Below are 8,993 nucleotides of genomic sequence, written 5' to 3'. Positions count from 1 at the left end.
ACCCTTTCTAACCTAACCCTTTCTAACCTAACCCTTTCTAACCTAACCCTTTCTAACCTAACCCTTTCTAACCTAACCCTTTCTAACCTAACCCTTTCTAACCTAACCCTTTCAAGCCCTAACCCAAACGCCCCTCCCTCCCTCCCTCCCTCCCTCCCTCCCTCGTTTTTCCCTTTGACACGCTTAGAAAGAGTGCACCCTTCCCGGAGGCGCTGCAATACCGGGGCGATGCGCGGAGCGGACGGAGCGAGCCCCTGTTCCGACTCCCTGTTGCAAAAATCCGTTTAATATGTTGTCCTCGCATGGAGGACGTATCAGATATTAAACTGATAAGAACAGACACTACACTTGATCTGAGCCAAAAGGCCGAGAAGCGATGACCGCACTATTGGACGCCCCGCGCGCCCGGGCCCTCCGTGCGCCAGCCGGGCCGCTCGGTCACCTCTCTGCACTCACTCACTCACTCACTCACTCACTCACTCACTCACTCACTCACTCACTCACTCACTCACTCCCCTTTGAAGTCACTCACCTCACCTCCGTTTTTTTTTTTTTTTTTTTTTTTTTTTTTTTTTATCTAAAAGGGCGGGAAAACGCCACCGGCCGACAGGCCTCCGCGCGCCAAAACCCTTTTTTTTTTTTTTACCCTAACCTTTTTTACCCTAACCCTTTCTAACCCTAACCTAACCCTTTCTAACCTAACCCTTTCTAACCTAACCCTTTCTAACCTAACCCTTTCTAACCTAACCCTTTCTAACCTAACCCTTTCAAGCCCTAACCTAACCCTTTCTAACCTAACCCTTTCTAACCTAACCCTTTCTAACCTAACCCTTTCTAACCTAACCCTTTCTAACCTAACCCTTTCTAACCTAACCCTTTCTAACCTAACCCTTTCAAGCCCTAACCCAAACGCCCCTCCCTCCCTCCCTCCCTCCCTCCCTCCCTCGTTTTTCCCTTTGACACGCTTAGAAAGAGTGCACCCTTCCCGGAGGCGCTGCAATACCGGGGCGATGCGCGGAGCGGACGGAGCGAGCCCCTGTTCCGACTCCCTGTTGCAAAAATCCGTTTAATATGTTGTCCTCGCATGGAGGACGTATCAGATATTAAACTGATAAGAACAGACACTACACTTGATCTGAGCCAAAAGGCCGAGAAGCGATGACCGCACTATTGGACGCCCCGCGCGCCCGGGCCCTCCGTGCGCCAGCCGGGCCGCTCGGTCACCTCTCTGCACTCACTCACTCACTCACTCACTCACTCACTCACTCACTCACTCACTCACTCACTCACTCACTCCCCTTTGAAGTCACTCACCTCACCTCCGTTTTTTTTTTTTTTTTTTTTTTTTTTTTTTTTATCTAAAAGGGCGGGAAAACGCCACCGGCCGACAGGCCTCCGCGCGCCAAAACCCTTTTTTTTTTTTTTACCCTAACCTTTTTTACCCTAACCCTTTCTAACCCTAACCTAACCCTTTCTAACCTAACCCTTTCTAACCTAACCCTTTCTAACCTAACCCTTTCTAACCTAACCCTTTCTAACCTAACCCTTTCAAGCCCTAACCTAACCCTTTCTAACCTAACCCTTTCTAACCTAACCCTTTCTAACCTAACCCTTTCTAACCTAACCCTTTCTAACCTAACCCTTTCTAACCTAACCCTTTCTAACCTAACCCTTTCAAGCCCTAACCCAAACGCCCCTCCCTCCCTCCCTCCCTCCCTCCCTCCCTCGTTTTTCCCTTTGACACGCTTAGAAAGAGTGCACCCTTCCCGGAGGCGCTGCAATACCGGGGCGATGCGCGGAGCGGACGGAGCGAGCCCCTGTTCCGACTCCCTGTTGCAAAAATCCGTTTAATATGTTGTCCTCGCATGGAGGACGTATCAGATATTAAACTGATAAGAACAGACACTACACTTGATCTGAGCCAAAAGGCCGAGAAGCGATGACCGCACTATTGGACGCCCCGCGCGCCCGGGCCCTCCGTGCGCCAGCCGGGCCGCTCGGTCACCTCTCTGCACTCACTCACTCACTCACTCACTCACTCACTCACTCACTCACTCACTCACTCACTCACTCACTCCCCTTTGAAGTCACTCACCTCACCTCCGTTTTTTTTTTTTTTTTTTTTTTTTTTTTTTTTTATCTAAAAGGGCGGGAAAACGCCACCGGCCGACAGGCCTCCGCGCGCCAAAACCCTTTTTTTTTTTTTTACCCTAACCTTTTTTACCCTAACCCTTTCTAACCCTAACCTAACCCTTTCTAACCTAACCCTTTCTAACCTAACCCTTTCTAACCTAACCCTTTCTAACCTAACCCTTTCTAACCTAACCCTTTCAAGCCCTAACCTAACCCTTTCTAACCTAACCCTTTCTAACCTAACCCTTTCTAACCTAACCCTTTCTAACCTAACCCTTTCTAACCTAACCCTTTCTAACCTAACCCTTTCTAACCTAACCCTTTCAAGCCCTAACCCAAACGCCCCTCCCTCCCTCCCTCCCTCCCTCCCTCCCTCGTTTTTCCCTTTGACACGCTTAGAAAGAGTGCACCCTTCCCGGAGGCGCTGCAATACCGGGGCGATGCGCGGAGCGGACGGAGCGAGCCCCTGTTCCGACTCCCTGTTGCAAAAATCCGTTTAATATGTTGTCCTCGCATGGAGGACGTATCAGATATTAAACTGATAAGAACAGACACTACACTTGATCTGAGCCAAAAGGCCGAGAAGCGATGACCGCACTATTGGACGCCCCGCGCGCCCGGGCCCTCCGTGCGCCAGCCGGGCCGCTCGGTCACCTCTCTGCACTCACTCACTCACTCACTCACTCACTCACTCACTCACTCACTCACTCACTCACTCACTCACTCCCCTTTGAAGTCACTCACCTCACCTCCGTTTTTTTTTTTTTTTTTTTTTTTTTTTTTTTTATCTAAAAGGGCGGGAAAACGCCACCGGCCGACAGGCCTCCGCGCGCCAAAACCCTTTTTTTTTTTTTTACCCTAACCTTTTTTACCCTAACCCTTTCTAACCCTAACCTAACCCTTTCTAACCTAACCCTTTCTAACCTAACCCTTTCTAACCTAACCCTTTCTAACCTAACCCTTTCTAACCTAACCCTTTCAAGCCCTAACCTAACCCTTTCTAACCTAACCCTTTCTAACCTAACCCTTTCTAACCTAACCCTTTCTAACCTAACCCTTTCTAACCTAACCCTTTCTAACCTAACCCTTTCTAACCTAACCCTTTCAAGCCCTAACCCAAACGCCCCTCCCTCCCTCCCTCCCTCCCTCCCTCCCTCGTTTTTCCCTTTGACACGCTTAGAAAGAGTGCACCCTTCCCGGAGGCGCTGCAATACCGGGGCGATGCGCGGAGCGGACGGAGCGAGCCCCTGTTCCGACTCCCTGTTGCAAAAATCCGTTTAATATGTTGTCCTCGCATGGAGGACGTATCAGATATTAAACTGATAAGAACAGACACTACACTTGATCTGAGCCAAAAGGCCGAGAAGCGATGACCGCACTATTGGACGCCCCGCGCGCCCGGGCCCTCCGTGCGCCAGCCGGGCCGCTCGGTCACCTCTCTGCACTCACTCACTCACTCACTCACTCACTCACTCACTCACTCACTCACTCACTCACTCACTCACTCCCCTTTGAAGTCACTCACCTCACCTCCGTTTTTTTTTTTTTTTTTTTTTTTTTTTTTTTTTATCTAAAAGGGCGGGAAAACGCCACCGGCCGACAGGCCTCCGCGCGCCAAAACCCTTTTTTTTTTTTTTACCCTAACCTTTTTTACCCTAACCCTTTCTAACCCTAACCTAACCCTTTCTAACCTAACCCTTTCTAACCTAACCCTTTCTAACCTAACCCTTTCTAACCTAACCCTTTCTAACCTAACCCTTTCAAGCCCTAACCTAACCCTTTCTAACCTAACCCTTTCTAACCTAACCCTTTCTAACCTAACCCTTTCTAACCTAACCCTTTCTAACCTAACCCTTTCAAGCCCTAACCCAAACGCCCCTCCCTCCCTCCCTCCCTCCCTCCCTCCCTCGTTTTTCCCTTTGACACGCTTAGAAAGAGTGCACCCTTCCCGGAGGCGCTGCAATACCGGGGCGATGCGCGGAGCGGACGGAGCGAGCCCCTGTTCCGACTCCCTGTTGCAAAAATCCGTTTAATATGTTGTCCTCGCATGGAGGACGTATCAGATATTAAACTGATAAGAACAGACACTACACTTGATCTGAGCCAAAAGGCCGAGAAGCGATGACCGCACTATTGGACGCCCCGCGCGCCCGGGCCCTCCGTGCGCCAGCCGGGCCGCTCGGTCACCTCTCTGCACTCACTCACTCACTCACTCACTCACTCACTCACTCACTCACTCACTCACTCACTCACTCACTCCCCTTTGAAGTCACTCACCTCACCTCCGTTTTTTTTTTTTTTTTTTTTTTTTTTTTTTTTTATCTAAAAGGGCGGGAAAACGCCACCGGCCGACAGGCCTCCGCGCGCCAAAACCCTTTTTTTTTTTTTTACCCTAACCTTTTTTACCCTAACCCTTTCTAACCCTAACCTAACCCTTTCTAACCTAACCCTTTCTAACCTAACCCTTTCTAACCTAACCCTTTCTAACCTAACCCTTTCTAACCTAACCCTTTCAAGCCCTAACCTAACCCTTTCTAACCTAACCCTTTCTAACCTAACCCTTTCTAACCTAACCCTTTCTAACCTAACCCTTTCTAACCTAACCCTTTCTAACCTAACCCTTTCTAACCTAACCCTTTCAAGCCCTAACCCAAACGCCCCTCCCTCCCTCCCTCCCTCCCTCCCTCCCTCGTTTTTCCCTTTGACACGCTTAGAAAGAGTGCACCCTTCCCGGAGGCGCTGCAATACCGGGGCGATGCGCGGAGCGGACGGAGCGAGCCCCTGTTCCGACTCCCTGTTGCAAAAATCCGTTTAATATGTTGTCCTCGCATGGAGGACGTATCAGATATTAAACTGATAAGAACAGACACTACACTTGATCTGAGCCAAAAGGCCGAGAAGCGATGACCGCACTATTGGACGCCCCGCGCGCCCGGGCCCTCCGTGCGCCAGCCGGGCCGCTCGGTCACCTCTCTGCACTCACTCACTCACTCACTCACTCACTCACTCACTCACTCACTCACTCACTCACTCACTCACTCCCCTTTGAAGTCACTCACCTCACCTCCGTTTTTTTTTTTTTTTTTTTTTTTTTTTTTTTTTATCTAAAAGGGCGGGAAAACGCCACCGGCCGACAGGCCTCCGCGCGCCAAAACCCTTTTTTTTTTTTTTACCCTAACCTTTTTTACCCTAACCCTTTCTAACCCTAACCTAACCCTTTCTAACCTAACCCTTTCTAACCTAACCCTTTCTAACCTAACCCTTTCTAACCTAACCCTTTCTAACCTAACCCTTTCAAGCCCTAACCTAACCCTTTCTAACCTAACCCTTTCTAACCTAACCCTTTCTAACCTAACCCTTTCTAACCTAACCCTTTCTAACCTAACCCTTTCTAACCTAACCCTTTCTAACCTAACCCTTTCAAGCCCTAACCCAAACGCCCCTCCCTCCCTCCCTCCCTCCCTCCCTCCCTCGTTTTTCCCTTTGACACGCTTAGAAAGAGTGCACCCTTCCCGGAGGCGCTGCAATACCGGGGCGATGCGCGGAGCGGACGGAGCGAGCCCCTGTTCCGACTCCCTGTTGCAAAAATCCGTTTAATATGTTGTCCTCGCATGGAGGACGTATCAGATATTAAACTGATAAGAACAGACACTACACTTGATCTGAGCCAAAAGGCCGAGAAGCGATGACCGCACTATTGGACGCCCCGCGCGCCCGGGCCCTCCGTGCGCCAGCCGGGCCGCTCGGTCACCTCTCTGCACTCACTCACTCACTCACTCACTCACTCACTCACTCACTCACTCACTCACTCACTCACTCACTCCCCTTTGAAGTCACTCACCTCACCTCCGTTTTTTTTTTTTTTTTTTTTTTTTTTTTTTTTTATCTAAAAGGGCGGGAAAACGCCACCGGCCGACAGGCCTCCGCGCGCCAAAACCCTTTTTTTTTTTTTTACCCTAACCTTTTTTACCCTAACCCTTTCTAACCCTAACCTAACCCTTTCTAACCTAACCCTTTCTAACCTAACCCTTTCTAACCTAACCCTTTCTAACCTAACCCTTTCTAACCTAACCCTTTCAAGCCCTAACCTAACCCTTTCTAACCTAACCCTTTCTAACCTAACCCTTTCTAACCTAACCCTTTCTAACCTAACCCTTTCTAACCTAACCCTTTCAAGCCCTAACCCAAACGCCCCTCCCTCCCTCCCTCCCTCCCTCCCTCCCTCGTTTTTCCCTTTGACACGCTTAGAAAGAGTGCACCCTTCCCGGAGGCGCTGCAATACCGGGGCGATGCGCGGAGCGGACGGAGCGAGCCCCTGTTCCGACTCCCTGTTGCAAAAATCCGTTTAATATGTTGTCCTCGCATGGAGGACGTATCAGATATTAAACTGATAAGAACAGACACTACACTTGATCTGAGCCAAAAGGCCGAGAAGCGATGACCGCACTATTGGACGCCCCGCGCGCCCGGGCCCTCCGTGCGCCAGCCGGGCCGCTCGGTCACCTCTCTGCACTCACTCACTCACTCACTCACTCACTCACTCACTCACTCACTCACTCACTCACTCACTCACTCCCCTTTGAAGTCACTCACCTCACCTCCGTTTTTTTTTTTTTTTTTTTTTTTTTTTTTTTTTATCTAAAAGGGCGGGAAAACGCCACCGGCCGACAGGCCTCCGCGCGCCAAAACCCTTTTTTTTTTTTTTACCCTAACCTTTTTTACCCTAACCCTTTCTAACCCTAACCTAACCCTTTCTAACCTAACCCTTTCTAACCTAACCCTTTCTAACCTAACCCTTTCTAACCTAACCCTTTCTAACCTAACCCTTTCAAGCCCTAACCTAACCCCTAACCTAACCCTTTCTAACCTAACCCTTTCTAACCTAACCCTTTCTAACCTAACCCTTTCTAACCTAACCCTTTCTAACCTAACCCTTTCTAACCTAACCCTTTCTAACCTAACCCTTTCAAGCCCTAACCCAAACGCCCCTCCCTCCCTCCCTCCCTCCCTCCCTCCCTCGTTTTTCCCTTTGACACGCTTAGAAAGAGTGCACCCTTCCCGGAGGCGCTGCAATACCGGGGCGATGCGCGGAGCGGACGGAGCGAGCCCCTGTTCCGACTCCCTGTTGCAAAAATCCGTTTAATATGTTGTCCTCGCATGGAGGACGTATCAGATATTAAACTGATAAGAACAGACACTACACTTGATCTGAGCCAAAAGGCCGAGAAGCGATGACCGCACTATTGGACGCCCCGCGCGCCCGGGCCCTCCGTGCGCCAGCCGGGCCGCTCGGTCACCTCTCTGCACTCACTCACTCACTCACTCACTCACTCACTCACTCACTCACTCACTCACTCACTCACTCACTCCCCTTTGAAGTCACTCACCTCACCTCCGTTTTTTTTTTTTTTTTTTTTTTTTTTTTTTTTTATCTAAAAGGGCGGGAAAACGCCACCGGCCGACAGGCCTCCGCGCGCCAAAACCCTTTTTTTTTTTTTTACCCTAACCTTTTTTACCCTAACCCTTTCTAACCCTAACCTAACCCTTTCTAACCTAACCCTTTCTAACCTAACCCTTTCTAACCTAACCCTTTCTAACCTAACCCTTTCTAACCTAACCCTTTCAAGCCCTAACCTAACCCTTTCTAACCTAACCCTTTCTAACCTAACCCTTTCTAACCTAACCCTTTCTAACCTAACCCTTTCTAACCTAACCCTTTCTAACCTAACCCTTTCTAACCTAACCCTTTCAAGCCCTAACCCAAACGCCCCTCCCTCCCTCCCTCCCTCCCTCCCTCCCTCGTTTTTCCCTTTGACACGCTTAGAAAGAGTGCACCCTTCCCGGAGGCGCTGCAATACCGGGGCGATGCGCGGAGCGGACGGAGCGAGCCCCTGTTCCGACTCCCTGTTGCAAAAATCCGTTTAATATGTTGTCCTCGCATGGAGGACGTATCAGATATTAAACTGATAAGAACAGACACTACACTTGATCTGAGCCAAAAGGCCGAGAAGCGATGACCGCACTATTGGACGCCCCGCGCGCCCGGGCCCTCCGTGCGCCAGCCGGGCCGCTCGGTCACCTCTCTGCACTCACTCACTCACTCACTCACTCACTCACTCACTCACTCACTCACTCACTCACTCACTCACTCCCCTTTGAAGTCACTCACCTCACCTCCGTTTTTTTTTTTTTTTTTTTTTTTTTTTTTTTTTATCTAAAAGGGCGGGAAAACGCCACCGGCCGACAGGCCTCCGCGCGCCAAAACCCTTTTTTTTTTTTTTACCCTAACCTTTTTTACCCTAACCCTTTCTAACCCTAACCTAACCCTTTCTAACCTAACCCTTTCTAACCTAACCCTTTCTAACCTAACCCTTTCTAACCTAACCCTTTCTAACCTAACCCTTTCAAGCCTTTCTAACCTAACCCTTTCTAACCTAACCCTTTCTAACCTAACCCTTTCTAACCTAACCCTTTCTAACCTAACCCTTTCTAACCTAACCCTTTCAAGCCCTAACCCAAACGCCCCTCCCTCCCTCCCTCCCTCCCTCCCTCCCTCGTTTTTCCCTTTGACACGCTTAGAAAGAGTGCACCCTTCCCGGAGGCGCTGCAATACCGGGGCGATGCGCGGAGCGGACGGAGCGAGCCCCTGTTCCGACTCCCTGTTGCAAAAATCCGTTTAATATGTTGTCCTCGCATGGAGGACGTATCAGATATTAAACTGATAAGAACAGACACTACACTTGATCTGAGCCAAAAGGCCGAGAAGCGATGACCGCACTATTGGACGCCCCGCGCGCCCGGGCCCTCCGTGCGCCAGCCGGGCCGCTCGGTCACCTCTCTGCACTCACTCACTCACTCAC

The 8,993-nt window shown here is 50.1% G+C and overlaps 12 non-coding genes and 1 pseudogene across 12 annotated transcripts; all 13 read right to left on the bottom strand.

Annotated features, from left to right (window-relative positions):
- The window catches only part of LOC124463561, a 51,685-nt pseudogene that overhangs the window by 35,425 nt on the left and 7,267 nt on the right, over positions 1-8,993 (bottom strand).
- On the bottom strand, positions 188-378 carry LOC124463712. Its single transcript, XR_006955625.1, has one exon. It is a non-coding gene; the product is annotated as a U2 spliceosomal RNA (small nuclear RNA).
- Positions 970-1,160, bottom strand: LOC124463711. Its single transcript, XR_006955624.1, has one exon. It is a non-coding gene; the product is annotated as a U2 spliceosomal RNA (small nuclear RNA).
- On the bottom strand, positions 1,751-1,941 carry LOC124463710. Its single transcript, XR_006955623.1, has one exon. It is a non-coding gene; the product is annotated as a U2 spliceosomal RNA (small nuclear RNA).
- Positions 2,533-2,723, bottom strand: LOC124463709. The gene has a single exon (XR_006955622.1). It is a non-coding gene; the product is annotated as a U2 spliceosomal RNA (small nuclear RNA).
- Positions 3,314-3,504, bottom strand: LOC124463708. Its single transcript, XR_006955621.1, has one exon. It is a non-coding gene; the product is annotated as a U2 spliceosomal RNA (small nuclear RNA).
- LOC124463707 lies at positions 4,066-4,256 on the bottom strand. The gene has a single exon (XR_006955620.1). It is a non-coding gene; the product is annotated as a U2 spliceosomal RNA (small nuclear RNA).
- On the bottom strand, positions 4,848-5,038 carry LOC124463706. The gene has a single exon (XR_006955619.1). It is a non-coding gene; the product is annotated as a U2 spliceosomal RNA (small nuclear RNA).
- Positions 5,630-5,820, bottom strand: LOC124463705. The gene has a single exon (XR_006955618.1). It is a non-coding gene; the product is annotated as a U2 spliceosomal RNA (small nuclear RNA).
- LOC124463704 lies at positions 6,382-6,572 on the bottom strand. The gene has a single exon (XR_006955617.1). It is a non-coding gene; the product is annotated as a U2 spliceosomal RNA (small nuclear RNA).
- LOC124463703 lies at positions 7,176-7,366 on the bottom strand. Its single transcript, XR_006955616.1, has one exon. It is a non-coding gene; the product is annotated as a U2 spliceosomal RNA (small nuclear RNA).
- Positions 7,958-8,148, bottom strand: LOC124463702. Its single transcript, XR_006955615.1, has one exon. It is a non-coding gene; the product is annotated as a U2 spliceosomal RNA (small nuclear RNA).
- Positions 8,713-8,903, bottom strand: LOC124463701. The gene has a single exon (XR_006955614.1). It is a non-coding gene; the product is annotated as a U2 spliceosomal RNA (small nuclear RNA).

This window comes from Hypomesus transpacificus, unplaced genomic scaffold (assembly GCF_021917145.1).
Source record: "Hypomesus transpacificus isolate Combined female unplaced genomic scaffold, fHypTra1 scaffold_30, whole genome shotgun sequence".
NCBI lineage: Eukaryota > Metazoa > Chordata > Actinopteri > Osmeriformes > Osmeridae > Hypomesus > Hypomesus transpacificus.
Note: the sequence above shows the minus strand (reverse complement) of the source record. Positions and strands in the feature narration are given on the sequence as shown.